The 16950-nt window shown below is 41.2% G+C and overlaps 1 protein-coding gene across 6 annotated transcripts in view; it reads left to right on the forward strand.

Annotated features, from left to right (window-relative positions):
* Positions 1-1114: 1114 nt before the first annotated feature.
* RIPOR3 (RIPOR family member 3) overlaps positions 1115-16950 on the forward strand; it is a 51533-nt gene continuing 35697 nt past the window's right edge. For 5 of the 6 annotated variants that reach the window (XM_030502881.1, XM_030502888.1, XM_030502886.1 and 2 more), the window contains exon 1: positions 1115-1197. The gene's annotated coding sequence lies outside the window, so the exon portion shown is untranslated. Of the gene's footprint in view, positions 1202-16950 lie in introns of all 6 variants that reach the window. The other variant, XM_030502885.1, reaches the window with a different exon arrangement.

Genomic DNA, 16950 nt, shown 5'->3' on the forward strand with positions numbered 1-16950 from the left:
AGAAAAGAGGTGTGATTGTGTGGGTTCCTGTGGTGAGGCAGGGACCAGCGAGGACTGCAGCCTGCTTTCTACATCACCATTTCACATCTTTTTGCCAGGATTATCTGGAAGGTGTCTGGAAAGCTACTGGGAGGGAGCCTGTTCTCAAGGAACAGTACCTGCCCGAAGGAGCAACACGGAGGTCAGTGGTGGGTGCAGCAGAAGGACTCGGAGTGGGCTTTGGTTAGCAAAGAATCAAAGAGAGCAAATTACACATCCTCAGTAATGGAAAACCTATGGGAGGGCAGGGTGGAAAAAGGGAGGAGGCAGTGAGAGAAAGAAAGATGATGATTAGGGCAAGACTGAGGGTTGTAAGAGGAGGGAATCTTGAAAGGGGTAGTGAAGAGAGAGCGTGGGGCAAGGGCAGAGAAGGATGGGCAAAGGATGGGGAGGATGGGAAGGGAAGGGAATCCGGGCGCGGGAGAACATGCCAGAGAAGAAGTGAGGGGGTAAGAGCTGGTGGGTCAGGGGAAGGCAGGAATTAACGGGGGGGCAGGGCCGGTGTCCCCGCGGGTGTAGCCGGTCTGTCACTGCCCTGCGGCGCGGCGGGGCCCGGAGCAGAACGGCCGGAGCAAGCGAGGGGGCGCCCGGGATGTTCCCGGTTCATGGCAGAGGGTCCGGGCCATGACCGCGGGCGCGGCATGTGCTGGAGCCGCGCTGCACTTTCCCAGCCCCCCTGCCAGGATGAGGGGGGGTCGGAGGGAGGGAGGGAGGAGGGAGGAAAAGAGGGAGGGAAGGAGGCAGCGAGCGGGACGGGGCCATCGGCATCCAGCGGCAGACAAGCGCTCCGGAGCCGCGGCTTCCTGGAAACGGAGCCCAGCTGGGTGACGGGCCGCGGCGATAAGCGGCGGCTATCGGGGCGCTCCCGGCGGGCCCCGCTTCGCCGCGCTGCCGCGGGAGCGGTGCGGAGCCGCCGAGAGGACACAGGGGAGTCACCCGGCCGCAGAGCAGCGCCGAGCGGATCCGTCGGGGACAGCGCGGGGTGACGGCTCCGGCCCCGGGGAGGCAGCGGTGCCCCTCGCTGTGCAGACCGCGACCCCCGCCCGGCCCGGCCCCGCGTTCGGGGCAGGGACGCGTCGGTAGCGCTGCTTCGGGCACCGGGCAGAGAGACAGTGTCCGAGACGCGCGGGGCAACCGGGAGGCACCGGCACCTCATCGGTAGGTGAGAGCGACAGGGCACCTATAGAGGGGGGAATGTCACCCTGAGGGCGGCGTGTCACCTATGGGTGGGCATGTCACCTATGGAGGAGTGCATATCACCTTTGGGGGGGTGCATATCACCTTAGGGGGTGCGTGTCACCTTAGGGGTTTGGCTCCTTAGGAGCCTGCGGGCATCTGTAAGTAGGCCAGCTTCGAAGGATGCTGAGCTTCCTACAGAGGCTGCACCAGCGCAAGGAGGTGCGGTAGGTTTTATCCAGGGTAAACACATTCATGCCGGGAAACCCAGGAACCCCCTGGAAGGTGAGTGCCTGGTTGCAGCAGGTGGAAGGGTAAGAGCAGCAGGACAGTAGGCTATCCTGTAGGGTTTGCATTTTGGAGGTGTCATTGTATGGGCTGGCTACATTTTAGTTAACTCTTTTTGTCTGTGCAGAGGTTACGTTTTATATGCTCATAAATGCGAATTGAGGTTTTGGGTCACAGCCCAGTTACATTTTGCTTCAGAGAAAGTTTAATTTCCCCTTTTAAAAAGTGTTTTAAATAAGTCGGACCATATGGAAATGGTTCATCAACCAAAGGAACTTGAAGGAATTTGAAAAATAAGGTTACCTATTTCTTGAGCCATTTCTTGAGTATTGAACCAGAGTCAGGGTACAGCACCAGTACTCAAAACTCCTGATTCAGTCATTTCCTTTGTTGGGATCAAGACTTAATCCGTCTCTACCTGTGTTTTCACAGCTGTAGCATGGGAGCTACACCTATTAATGGGGGGCATTACATATCCTTTTTGGAAGAATTAATTAATTAAAAATAAAACAACAGAAGAAGATCATTTGTAAGGGTAGGAAACAACACAGAATGCGTATGGGGGAACATTTCACGTCGAATGGAGAGAGACATCTGAGGAAGATGTGCCTAAAGGAACTGCTTATCAGAAACTTCTCTGTTGTATTTGTTTCTCATGCAGCTGATCACTTACATGCTTGTGCTCTTCAGTTCTGCAGCATGAATGACATAAGCACCACATGTAATGAGTAATGCAGGAAAAGCTGCATAAAACCTGCCAAAATGGGGCAGAGCTGTTACTGAACATGAGGCCAAGCCTGCTTCATGCCCCAGGTCCAGAGAGGAACTTGCAGGAGATACAACACGTGACATGGTAGTAGCTTGGTAAAACTTTCTTCCAATTAGAGTCTGGATCCTGTTTAGAGGAATTCAAGAGCTTCCTTGAGATGACAGGTCGTGTGTCCCTATCTAGTGCTCAGTTTTGAGTCAGTAACTGCAGTGAAGCAATGGTGTTTCTGTTAACAGCATGGAGCCAAGAATTGGGAAATATAGGCCAAACAGTGAGTTATGTAATGGTATTCCCTAAGGGGTGGTATAAAGATGAGATGATTTCCTTCTGTCAAGACAAAGAGCAGCCGTGCAGTTGCTCTACAATGTTTGCTCCATCCCTGGGTTCCTTAGGAGCAATCCAGGCAGGGAGTTGGGACTGGGTAATACAGATCCACCAATATCCCTTTATTCTCTTCCACAGCTAATTCCTTCACAAATATTCCTTTGCAATATCCTCATAAAGAACCTGAGGAGTGGAATAGAGAGAATGGCTAGAAAGGGAAACCAGACTCAGACTAGAGACTGGGAAAAGTTATGATTTTAATGTGTCTCTTTCTCAGTATCACTTTGAGGAGTGATAATGTGGAGTTATAGTGCCCCAGGATAAAACAGAGGTTCTGTGTGTATGTATATGTATGTAGTTATAGCAGGTAGAGAAAGGGTGTGAGAACTGTCTCAGAAGGTGTGTTAATTATGCCATTTGGATGCAATGAATAGAAAGGCTGGATTGGAAGTGAAGGAGGTGTTTGATGTAAAATAATAGGTTTTATATTAGTTAAATATGCACTCTCAATCTTAGCCAAAAGGCTGAGAAAAAGGGAACAGAGAGAGTTGAATTATCCAGACTGTTATTGGCCAGCACTGGATTTTGGAAGGTGATTGGCTGGTGACAATCCAAAATGCTACAGACAGCAAGTCTTGCACAGGACATCAGCTGGGCTTTGGTGACTGCAGGTGCTCAGGGTCCTGGGCTTAATCCTGATGGCCAGCGTGTGCCTCCAGAAGCACGGAGGGGATATCCATATTTATGAAATACCAGCTTTTAGCCACTTTTTTCAACTTTTCCATTTCTGTTGCCAGTTTATTCTCCCTGAGCACAGATTGCTTTAAACCAGGACGTCTTCAAAGACAGAATGCCTGGAACCCATAATTTTAATTCAATTCAACTTGTTAGGGAAAAATCTTGGTTTTCAGCCAGTCAATGCATTTAATCATTAGTAATCTGGAGGATCAGAACACGAGGACAATCTTGTCTTCTATGTGACTAGTACAAAAAGTACTGTGAGTGTAGTTAACAAACTGATTTATATGTAACTGATCTAGATTTGAAGTTAGATGTTTCAAATTAAATAATAAAATTTGTTTCATGGGGAACTTAAAATGCAATTATTATTGGAAAAATAACTGTGTCATCATATTTTCTTACTCATCAGATACATTCTTTCCATTAATTCTTCCCTGATCTGCTTGGTGGAGTATCAAAAATCCACTTTCATTATTTTTTTAACTCTTGCTTCTCCAGGCTGAGTTTAGTGAATACAATAGCCCATGCAAATTGCTCTGGCCCTTGTACCATGAATTAAGATCCATGGTAGAGTTTCTATCATGAGGTGTGAATCTCAGTTGCACAGTAAAATACCCGTAATAATTTTCACCATATTACAGCCATATAGTATGACTTTAAGATTTCAGCCCGAGTTGTCAGGATTATTAGTGATTAAAAGCCCCTGTTCATTTGTTGACTTAGCAAACTGAATTTGGGCTGTAACTTTTATTCTTGTTTTTCTTTCCTTTTTCTACAACTAAGTTGTTCAGACTCTAAATTCTGAGCATGCTGCATGGTCAAGCTGGTGTGTCCAAGACTTCAGTTATGCATCAATAGGTTCCTACAATTTCAAGTAAGGCAAGTAACATCTACTGGTCCTCAAGAGCTCAGAGATCAAGGGCTGTGTATTTCAATGTGGGCAACTATTACCAGGGGCATCTGGAATTTAACAGACGTTTTGGCCTCATGTGCTCCTGTCATATCTTGTCTGTAAAATGGTGATAATACAGTAACATTTATATAGTACCAGCAAGATATTAAGAAATCAATATCAATCTTTCTCTGTGATGTAGGAAGAGTTATATTTATGATTAAGGAATGTACCTTGTTCCTCTTAGCTGAACACTTTCCTCACTTCTTTCATATGGCAGGAGCAGTGGTTACACAGCCCTCGTCATTTTGTTTTAAAAAGGCTGGCTCCTAGAATGTGTGCTCACCACAAGAGTTTTCTCTAACCACTGGAGAAACATTCTTAAATGTGTAATTTTAATCTGTGCATAAATATCAGTAGCTAATATTCTGTGCATCTATCAAGGCAAAGAGGGTTATGTGATTACATGTGTTTGCATCTCTTTCTGCTTCACATTCTTGCAGACCAGAACAACAACATAACTTTCTTCTTTCAGGATAGTTAATGTTCTGGCCCAGAATTATAGCACCAGATGTGTTGCCACAGAAACAATTTAAAGAGAGAAGGGAATGGGAGCAAATTGTCTTTCTAGTGGAAAAAGTTTTAGAGCCTCTCATTGGTTTCTGTGTGCGTTATATATGTGCACAGCAGAGAATAAAGGGCAATTTTGCCTTCTTGTTTCATACATCTGTTAGCGTTTTCAAATTCTCTGTATAGGGTTGAAAATATTCTATTAGGGGCATGAGTTACGTATCTCAGTGACGGTTGTTGTTAAATCTTGACTCATGTTTAGAAACTTTGTCCCTGAAAAGCATGCAGTGTGCTGACTGATTTACTTTGCTCCACTTGCAACATGCTTTGCAAAGTATTTCCAGTAATAGTTGTTTCTGTAAAAGTAAGGAAACATTTGACTAGATAAAATTAGCCCAGATTTTGATGCTGAGAATTAGTAGCACATTCTTACTACAATTGACATGCTGATGAAAAGGGAGAATGTATATAGGACGTATTTTGATCTAATCTTGCCCAAGAAGCCTTAAAGCAGCCAAAGAAAGCCCTCGATTTTAGCTTGCGTTCGTGTATCGCAGAGTAGTTGCCACAGGATACTCTGTGCAACGTATCCTTTTCTCAAATATTGTGAAAATATTTGTCTGAACAAAATGCAACATGAATTACCTGAATATCCCCTGTTCACTTTTTTCGACCACAGAAGGGCATCTTTATCCTACAGTTTTGCATACTGTTTTGGGTAGGTTAATGGGAAATACACCTAGGAAGGCCACAGCTACAGCAGAACAGGTTGGCGCATGTAATGGTTGTGTCAGAAACTCTCCAGGTGGGGATACATCTAGTATTTGCAAAAAGAGATTTTTCTTGTTCAGTTTATGCTGATTTTTGACCAAATTAGTTTAACAAAAATGCAGCTGGAATTGTGTCTGCACTAGGATTTCAGTTTTATAATAGATGTATCAGAAAATTCAGCGTCTGTAACTAACATTGAGGGGCATTTCATGTATAAACTTGACTGAAAGATCTGGGGAAATTGAAAAAAGGCCAGGATCCCCACATAAAGAGACTTGTTTCCACAGTTCTTGGTCAGTCATACATTTGGAAGGTCTTTCACCCTGCAAGTTTAGAAATACTGCTGAAGGAAACATCATTGCATTTATCTAATCAAAAGCCAGGGTGAAGTTCGTGTCTCTTTGGAGTGATGGAACAAATTTACCATATGCATCTGTATGTATAATGCTACCTGGGACTTTGGAGGATAATGGACATACATTGTTATGCAGAGAAGTCTTCTCTTGTTATTTGTTTGTTTGTTCAGTGTTTTCCATCTGTGAAATGTATTTGAAGTATATTCTTCATACAGCCATACTTTTAAATGCTCCTCAGTTTGGAAATAGGTGATTTCTTCCCTTTGTTACTCATTTTTTTATACAAATCTAAGATCTTCACTTTTCCATTGATGAAAATCATTTATAACAGAAGTATCAGAATATATCCAGGTGTACTAGAGTTAAGAGCAGTTACTTTGGCTTATGAAAATAGTTTTACCTTGTTTTAAGTGTCCTGCAAGAGTAATCTTTTGAAATCTATCTGTTTTGGAACTAGACTGCATGCCATGTCACACAGCTGAGTTTTGGCGGGTTCACAGGCATGTACATCACCAAACAAGATCTGCCACAAAGATAAGACATTAATTTCACTCATGCATTCCTTATTCAGGCAGAACTCCAGTTCTGGGTGTGGAAGGAATGTGGAGCTGGGCCTAGAGCCTGTGTCTGCACAGGTTAGAAATGAATTTTCAGTGTACAATTTGGATCTGAATCTGCATCCCTATTGCTCTAGAAGACCACAGATATTTGAATCCAGGTTTCTGGTTTGGGTGCTCTTTGGGGCTGAATCAGTTCTATGTTTGCAAGCTGATTCAGACATCCCCTTAATTAGTTCACATCCCTTTTGTCTGATCCCAGGAGCAGATAGGTTAGCCTTTCTTTAGGCAGCAGAGCTTTCCCAGACAGACATTGTAATCTAGAAATATAGGTACTTACAATTTTCTTAAAAACGTCCTTTGGGCCTGAGATTTCATGTGCTTGGTTTCAATCCAGTATTGAATAAGACTGGAAAGTCTGAATAATGTCAGTGCATTTGACTTATTCAAGTGCATTTTAAAAACATGTACTTTCCACTTACATTTTTTCCATAATTCTCTGCACTTACATAACCTCTGTTTTATTATTTAAAGTGCCACAGACTTGAAGAGGGGAAAATCATTCCCCAATGCTGGAACTCAACAGATAAACAGGGAGGCAACTCAAAGACCTCAGTGTGCTTTAAAATCTTGATATTTACGGCTTTAATGTTAACATGAATAGGTTTATATTTCTACCAGTGCAGACAAATAGAGTGTAAATAACCTTCACTTTACCTGCACGCTGAATTTCTGCAGATTTTGTTTTAGGTAATTGAAATTTTACAAAGAGTTTAGAAGGTTTCTCCAGATTATAAGGAAGGATTTTGTTTGATGAGATCTATAAAGTTAAAATAGTAGGTCAGGGTTTCCAAAAAGATTTGACAGACAGAGGGATTCCAAACTCATTTGCAGCTCTTCGAGCAATTATTACAGTAGGGTGTACATAGTGGGTAACCGTGTGTGAAAACGTGGCTGGTACTTGGTCTATACAGAAAGTTCACAGGCTTTTCTAAAGTTTCGAAGAGAACTGATTTGTTAGTTACCTGTATTTTTACAATAAAACACAAACCAAAATAGTTAAAATGGAATGGTATGTCTAAAAATGCATTGGTTCTTCAGTAGCATCACTGCTTCAGCATCTCTGTGTTTGTTGTATAACTGCACATTACTCTGTGCCTTTTTTCATGTCTTTAATACAATAGTATGTGCCCAAACTTTATGAAAACCTGTCACTAGGCTCCTGTTATTCATTGTCTAGAATGGAAGCCCACACAGTGATCTTGAAGGTAATGCCACCTTTGAAGAGAGTCCTGCAGTAAAAAGCTGACGGGAAATACTACTTTAATTAACCACAACTCCCACCAAAAGAATAGAGCCATCCTTTGTGTAGCTCTGCTAAAGTCATTGGATCTTGTTCCTAATTCCACTGTGGCTGAGTTGTGCCTCTCCCTTTTTCTGAAGTGTTCACATGCCAATGTGTTGTGCAACCATCATAATTTGTTAACAAATAAAGAATTTAAATAACCTTAGACAATCAGTGCAGGCATCCCAGCTGCCTGCAAACAAACATCAGAAGTACAAAACAAGTAAGTAGCAGTGCAAAGTATCTCATAATTGCTTGAGCTTGGGTTCTTCAAGGACAAAAACACAAAAGGAGTATGTGCTCTGCAGGAGAAGGCTTTGGATGAGAACATATACTGCATCTTCTAGTAAGATCTCCAGCCCAGATGTGATATCTGTGTCTGCCCAGCCTAGCTTGTTTTCTCCAGAGCTGTAGTAATACATGGTGAATCTTTCTCCCGTATGTGTATGAATTCGACTGGTTTTCATTTCATTTAACGCAATAGGCAAGTATACTTTGACCGTAATTGTCAGATTATCTTTACAATACGGTAAAGCTGTAGCTTATTGTAAAATATCTCTCTTGAGTAAGCCAAGTCATATGGAGCAAAATAACATTTTTCTATTATAACATTGAATACACTGTCTGCCATTGCTGCTGTAACTGTGTCAGAGTCTGGATTTAATTCTGATCTGAATTAGTATATTGTTGGAATCTCTTGTCAACATGTATATTTTGTATCTGAATAGCCATTGCTGAATTTTGAAGATCACCCAAGAGTAATTTTCTGCCAGTAAGTTCTCTGGGCTGTGTATTCTCAATGACAATTCTGTAGAGGATCACAAACGTGAGTTCATAAGATCAATGATCCATGCACTGATGGTTGGAGGGTCATGTTGCAAGTGTGGGAAAACTGCCAAGGGACATAGAACATCACATACTGTTCTGTCTGCTGCCGCTCCAGCCAGGCATGGTTCCTCCTTAATGGGAACCATATCAGTGTTGTGCTTACAGCACCTTTCAGCATTCTGGACACTGCTTCCATCATCTCAGGCTCATCTGGCAAGATGCATCATCGTCATATCTTTCACAAATCATGCCTGACTGATGCCAAAAAAGCAGATCAGTGCACACATGGTGCCTTTGATGTCACTGGAGTCATCACAATACTGTGGTATTTAACTGTTTTGTTTGCCTATGTGTTGCCCTGAAATGTAAAGTTCTTTGCTGGTGATCTCATTCATTGCCAGGACTCCTTAAATTATCAATCAAGCAACAGCAGTGTGAATATGGACTATGCAGTTGGCCATCAGTTTTTGTATTAGAACTCTCTGCAGCTCTAATAACTATAACTTTATGAAAACCTGACTGTAATTTCCCTACATACCACATGCTGAAAGTGAGTATTGTTTGTCCTTGTTCTGTTAGGACAATAGGAGGTAATGAGCTAAGGATCAGTATGTTCAGTGAACTGATTGGTACCTCGAGTCTTTTGCTCATTGGTTTGGGGTAAGAGCTCTTCACACTCTTGAGCCAGTGTGCGTGTTAGCATTGCAATTCACTTCTTCCGTGTTGAAAGGGAACTAAGAGAACTTTCATAGAAGGGGCCCAGTTTTGTCAAGTGGCATGATACTATTCAGCAAGAGTGGTCTCAATTATAATTGGCTCATGGGTAAGTAATAGAGTCTGGTAACATAGACTAAGTCAATTTACATCACAAAAATAAGTTGTTTTATGAGTCAGGAAGGACTTACCCACAGATCTTTTATAAACTGAGAACTGATAGTTGTTCTACACTTGCCATGTAGCCATACTAACCTTTGTTCTGTGCCTAAATGTAGTACTGCTATACTATTGTAATTTTGTCTCAGTTGATGTTCTTTTCAAATTATACAGACATATGACATTAAAAGCTTCTGCAGCTGTATTGATATGGCAGTGCTGCATGCTAATACTACTTATTCTTTTTCCTGATCCCTTATAGCAGTACATCTCTACTAGCGAAGTCCTCGTAGTATCTAAAGAGACGCAAGTCATAAGCCCCTCTCTACAGCTGTTAAGCCCCTGCCTATATTACAGATTCCTGCCCTCAGTTAAATTGGGTAAGGACCACGAAAAAATGTTTCTTTTACCAACATGGCTGAATTGGCAAAAGGTGCAAGTATAGAAGCAGTTATAGTGCACAGTAAACTTGTGCATGTGTTAGTACTAATTGTATTAGGTCTGAAAGAACAAGGGGGAATGGCTTTAAACTGAAAGAGAGGGGATTTAGGTTAGATATGAGGCAGAAGTTCTTCCCTGTGAAGGTGCTGAGGCGCTGGCACAGGGTGCCCAGAGAAGCTGTGGCTGCCCCATCCCTGGCAGTGTTCAAGGCCAGGTTGGACACAGGGGCTTGGAGCAATCTGCTCTAGTGGAAGGTGTCCCTGCCCGTGGCAGGGGGTTGGAACTGGAGGAGTTTTAAGCTCAACCATTCTATGATTCTATGGGAGATAGTTTTAATAGAAAGCACAGGCTGGCCAAGTTGCTCCATTCATTCTAGAACTGTTGTAGTAAATAATACAAATATTCTGATAGCAGTGAGGTGCTGGTAGTATAGATACACAGACAGTGTTCACATTATCTGCAAACTACTAATATCTTTCAGAACTATACTGGATGTATTAAACCAGCAAAGCTTTCTTGTGTAGCTGTATAGATCTGTGTAACAAAGTTTCTGGCGTAGCTGTGAGTGCTAAGAGGAATGTTAAAAAATGAAAGCCATAAAGATTTAGCTGTGCTGGCAAAATACTCATATAAGAACACTCCTTTTGTCAGGATTGCCTGTGTCTTTTGGGGAGAGAGGTAGAAACAAACTGGCAGAATACCTCACTTATCTCTTCTGTTGGAGTTTTGTTGTTGTACTTACACATAGATGCTGACTAAACCAGTCCACAGTCTAAGAAAAACTCCTTATGATGCTGAAAAATATGAAACAGTAAGCAGATGTGACTGCTCGTTGCAGTAAAAGCTTTGAGTCCTGAGGGAACAAACAGTTGGGTTCGGAGTCTTTGAAGAAGTTCGAGACAGAGAGCTGATTGATTTTTTTTTTGTGCACAAAACCAAAACGCATTTTCAAGAGCAACTCTTGCCGTGTTTGTTGATGATATTCATAACATTTCAAGGGACCTTAAAATTAGATTAGCTTTTGGCCTAGATGTTGAAGTGGTTTGATCTCAACAGATCCTGCTGCGTAACTTCTGTTTAGCACTTCCAGTTATGTCTGCCTTTTTTTTATTCCTTTCCAGTGAGTAGCTCTCTTGTGCTTGGGCTGGGTGATGCAGAAGAGTCTGACGTTTCCAGGAATTTATTATCTCTGGCAGAAGTCTTGTTAATGTCAGTTATTGATAAGCGGGAGAGTAAACATGCGCCTGATGAGGCAATGCACTTTCCGTGGCTCACCACTAGTCTGATTTCATGTCACAGCACACGCTGCTCCTCCAACCAGAAATTCTACCACTAATTCTACCTACTTCTTGCTCCTTTCTGATGTAGGATATATTCTTTATTGTTTACAAGTTTCAACCACATTAGGGAGATCATTTTCTAGTCTTGCTAGAAATACTTCTGATTTAAGAAATGTGTGGCAACTCTATTAACCTTTAATGAATATGCCCAAACAGCTACTCTCCATTTGCTGATTGTGAAATATTTGCATTAAATAGCACTAACAAAAACAGAGGGCTGAAGAAGGGAAGTTCATAAAGGCCAAGGCAGATCTGCAATCAGTTATTCTGATGGAAGGCATCAACATTCTCATTTAGAGATGTGTTGTCAGAACTGTTTATGTGAACTCTCCCTACCCAACTGCTTTAGATAAAACACTTGAAACAGTAGTCTTTGCTAAGCTATCTTTTATGGCTGAAACAGGTTTAAGGGGCACTCCATGGAGTCACGATCATTGTAGGTGTTGTGGTCTTTCCTGGCAAACTATGCCCAGAAGTCAGTACACAAATTTGACTCTTTTGATTTTAAAATTTTCAGAAGAGTATTGCTGCAATTCTGTTTAGGCTTGAAATAACCTAAAGCTGTCTTCTAAGCAGAACCAGACTGACAAAACTTGAATATCTGGTTTAAAAGTAAATGTAGTTCAGTTTAGGCTGCATTTTGCTTAACTGCTCACTTCACCATATGTATCCTAATATACATTAGTTTTCTGCCTGTTTCCAAAGCCATCTCCTTTTGAACACTTAATATTTAAGAACCAATTAGTTCCATTTTGTTTTGTTTGGATAGTTTGCAATTAAACATTCTTTCAAGTGGGCTTTATTTAGCTAATTCCGTCACAAAAATAAGCTCTAAGGGAATGAAGAGAAGTTCAAGCAAGCCAATGTTTATTTTTATTATTAATAATTTATATTATGGTAGTGCCCTGGGGAACTAGGGCCCCACTAAACCCAGTTTCCTCTGCATGTAATGACCTTGTCTAACAAAGCCTTAAACAGCAGAAGATTCTTTCTTTGCTGCTGTGACTTAGTGCAAGGGACCCGCTGTGTACTGCAAGGCAGCGCACTGACGAAGAGCATATAAAGGCAAATCAAGAATAGTTTTGTAAAGAAGCTTAAGTGAGGAACTAGAGGGAAAACCTGAAGCATCTTTTCTATAGAAAACCATCTCTAATGCTTTTTTCCAGTGTGAGCTCCAAATCATGACTACAGAGGTCTTGTTCGTCCTCTCTCTGAAGTTATGGCAATGCTCCCAGTGACTTCGATGGAAGCAAGACTGGGCAGAGAGGCAGTGGTCCTAAAATCCTTATCTATTCCCAAACTAGCAGCAGAAGACACTTTATATTTTAAGTACACAGTGATGGGCAAAGTTAGTTTAAAAAAATTTCATGTTTAGTCAAATTTCTCTCAGAAGTTGCTGTTTTCACAGTATCTGATCCTAAATAATTGGTCTACTTTATGTTGTACAGAAGTCTTGAAAAATGTATTTAGAGTCCTTTCACACCTGCTAAATAAAGGAGACACAACACAATCCTGGACTTCATAAAAACTGAGGATCTGGCCTGCTCATTATGGAATACTTTTGTAAGTTAATAGAACTGACATTGGGCTGAACAGGGCTGCGAAGTGGAAGTGCCTTGAAGCTAGGGCAGCAGTGCAAATTGTCATCATCAGTGAAATTACCATCCTTCTTTCCTCCCCTTATGTGCAAGCACCAGTCTTTTCTGTACTCTGTCCTTAATTCCCAATTCAAAATCTAGACAGAAGTTTTCCTGACCTATCTGTTCCATATTCCTGTCCTCATTAGTTCAGTTTAAAGCTGGTAAAACATCTGTTTCCAAGTACAGCTGTGTGGTTAGTATGTAGGCCTTTTTTTTCCATACGAAAATCACTAAATCTGGCTATTAAGACACAGATTTTATAGGAGCTAGAGTTGGGCTGTGCAAAGTTCACCTCATTAAAAACAAACCCAAACCAAATAAAAGCAGGGAATAACACCATAAAAAATGTGGGGCATGAAATGTCAGAGCATATGTATTAGGAATTGGTCAGGAATGACGGGGAAAGTACAGATATATCCGCATATATTCAAAGGTTCTTGGGTTTTTCCACAAGTTTACATGCTTGTTGGCATCTCCAGAAAGGGAACATTAGTGCAGAACACAGTGTTAGGATTGCTATGACAGCCACCCTCATTTGTAGAACATATAATGAGTTCAAGCCTGTGTTAGAAGATACTGAGTAAATTCAGCCTAGATAAAATGTTCAAACACACTGGTGTTAGCTGGTCAGTGAGAGACATTCTAAATTGTCTTGATTTTGGTATCTCTTTCCAAAAAATACACCCTTTTTCATTGTTTTGAGATAGGTATCAAGCTTCACTCATCAGTAGTGGAAATACTGTCTTTGAAAAAACTAAGTCTGTGTTTACTTGGCATTAGAGAAAATACTTTGATTTAAAACATAAAACATTTTCTCTCTCCTAATTCCCTTTTATATTACATTTTATATACTTTTCCTCTTTTTCCAGTGTTCTTTGGGATACTGATCTTAACTTCGAAACTTCATCATTTCTGTGGCACAAGATTGTCTTGGAAGCATTTATGGGAATAAAACACGGTTGCCATAGGAAGTTGACTTAATGGTTTAATTCTTCATAAAGGGACAATTTTCTTGATCAGACAGTGAAATGGCAGATGATAGTTTCTCCTACATCAGAAGCTTGCCCCAGGACACGTACCTGTGTATTGTAATTCACAGACTTCAGTTTATGACAATATCAAACTACATCTCACAGACTGTTGAACATCAAATTTCAGTATTAGTGGAAGTCTGTCGTCTGGTTTGGTTAATATAATCTTCTGAGTGTAATAATCAAAACATGTATTTTATCCATCATGGTGGTTTCTATTGAAGCCTAGACTTGGGACTTTCCACAAGCCTAAGGCTGAGATAAAGGACCTTCCTTATTTCATAACTGACCTGGAAATGGGCTTTTAGGAGGCTTCTGCATTAGAAGGGTGGGTGGATGGAGACATGATCACACCTGATAAGTCTATCTGTAGCTTACATTCAGGCATAGATTGGAGAAAACAAGGAGAATGAGATATGTATTACACAAGAATGCTCCTTGGGGTTCCTAATTAAGAAGGAGGAACCTCTCGAGGACAGAATTGGTAAGATTCAGAGCCTTGCTGCCAGGCAAATTTTCCTTTGTCAGAAATGGAAGAGCCTGTTCATCACTTGTAAATTGCTCTCCCTCAGCGCCATCTGCTTCTTCTCTTGTTAGGAATTTGGTTTTAAGTATTCATTATAATGTAGCTAACTGCAGACTCCAATTCTGCCAAAGCTGAAAAAGCTGCAAGTCAGGCTAGCGTGTGGAGCCTGCCACATTCCTGAATCTCTGATTCAGGCTTGCAAGTTTGTCATCAAGTTGGAAATTGAAACCAGAGGAGCTAGCAGCAAGCCCTGTGCTCATAAATCAGCTGATAATGGGTGAATTGTTCTGTGCCTTCCCCTGAGGAGGAAAGCAAAACTCGGTGCAAAAGTACTCACAGCAACTAGAAGAGCTATGATGTAGGCAAGCATGGAGAAACTACATGGGGCTGTATGAATATGCCACACACCGGCAAAGGAAGTAAACGAAGGTTTGGGTTATGTGCAACCACTGAGTCTTTTCTTCCTACAGCATTACCAAAAAGAAGTTACAGTGGGATTTACAGCCAGCCTTGATTCTGAATAACAAATTTCCATGAAAGAAATAGGCACAATACATCAGTGTGTGATCCGTGACAAGGTCTCCTTTGTGCTTCATTTGTTTGATATCTGCTGCCACTAGAGGGAGGTGCAAAATTGACCACAAAATTATGTCTTGAAAAATAGTTTCCAGGTCATTAACTAAGCACAGGCCAACATTTGCTGCCGGGATTCTACTGGAAATCTGGAACAAATGACTGATTAATTTCCTCTGGATGTGCATCACTGTCACTGAGAATAGAACTTGGATCTGTATGCTTAGATGAAAGCTAATTAGAAATACAGTAAGGTTTTGAATTGCGGGCTTGAAAAGCAGGTCTCTTGGACTTGAAAGTTGAGTTCTGTGTTCAAAGAAGCACACTAAAAATGGTTACATCAGAGACACTACCTCCAGCACAGGAGAAGCTATCTGAGGGGACCGCTTATGATATTTTAATTTATTGCTGCATAGGAAACCTGGACTCCAAAGCTTCATTTCCAGAAGCTGGCATAAAGCTATAGATGGGCCTAATGACTAAAGCAATAACTTGGATCAAAGCTGTTTATCTGATTTTGTGGCTTGAATATGGCTAGGAGGAAACTATGTCAGATATGCAGTATTGAAATGTATTTTTAAGAGTCGAATCTGCCTAGATAAAATTTGCAAAAGTACCAAAATGAGTTACACACTGAAGCCCCATCTTTCTAAATAGTGTAAGCTATGAATGTAATTCTTCCTAAAAATCAATTTAACTACCTCCTAAGAGCCTAAATTACTTTTGAAAATGGGATTATATGCCTGAATCATTTGAGACTTTCAAAATACTACCAACAGATGTAAGTTTGGTGCAAAGTAAAGGGCCCATCTAATAGTCTAGGTTAAACAGGTTTAGGCCAGGAAGTTCTGTGGAACACATGTGCAGCTATGTAGAGAAGCAAAATCTTCCACTTGCAGCAAAATTGCTGTGTAATTTCTCACCTTGCTCGGTCTTAAACCATCAGAAATAATTCCATGCTGGAAACAGCATGAAATCGTTCCTCCTGGGAAATCTAGTCATTCTGGGACACCTAGTCTAGGTCACGCTTGCCTAGAAAGGTTGGACCAGGTGATCCTTGAGGTCCCTTCCAACATGGTATTCTATGATTCTATGAGCAATGTTTGGTGGCAGTGAGTGGAAGTATGGTTGTTCATGGCTTTGTACAGCTGTATCTAGTGCTCTTCACAGCGCTATGGCTAAACACACCTCTTTGGTAGGAGATAGTTTCCTGCAGGGATTGTATTTTTCTGCAAAGGCAGCTGAACAAGTTCACCTGTCTACGTTGTTTTATTCCTATTTATTTATATTTATAGGAATTAGCAGGGAGAAAGAGATGAGTAGGGGTGAGATGGAAATGTAACTGCAGTAGCTCTTCCCCTTTCTGTGTTCCCATAGGTTGGAATTCCTATGTTAAAGTGAATTACATATAACCTTTCCAGATTCTGCTGTGCATCCTTGTGTTGTGAATCCTTTCCACAGAAAGGATTTGTCTGAAGAAAGGATCCCTATTTGAATATAAAGCTCTGTTAGAATAGCTGTACTGAGGTGTAGCATCAAGGACGCTTTCTGTATCCCTAGTTCAAATGACTTTTCATCTCTAGAAAAATAACCAGAGAATTTTTTCTTACTTCTGCCAATAAGTGTATAAATAGAATGTTTGTCTAACAATTGAACAAAAATGCTTAAAATTTAAGGGGTTTTAATCATAAATTTGGAATGTTTATCTAGCAAAGTAGACATTGCTGCTGAGGTCAATGGTTTTTCTAAGGAATGCTCGAGAGCAAAGATTAAATATAGCATGTATTTTCCCAGTGGATTCAACACTGTGCTGTACACAACATGGTCACTTCATTCTTTGTTCAGTAAGCTTTCATTACATCTGCCTTTA

Source organism: Strigops habroptila, chromosome 13, assembly GCF_004027225.2.
Source record: "Strigops habroptila isolate Jane chromosome 13, bStrHab1.2.pri, whole genome shotgun sequence".
In the NCBI taxonomy this organism is placed as follows: Eukaryota; Metazoa; Chordata; class Aves; order Psittaciformes; family Psittacidae; genus Strigops; species Strigops habroptila.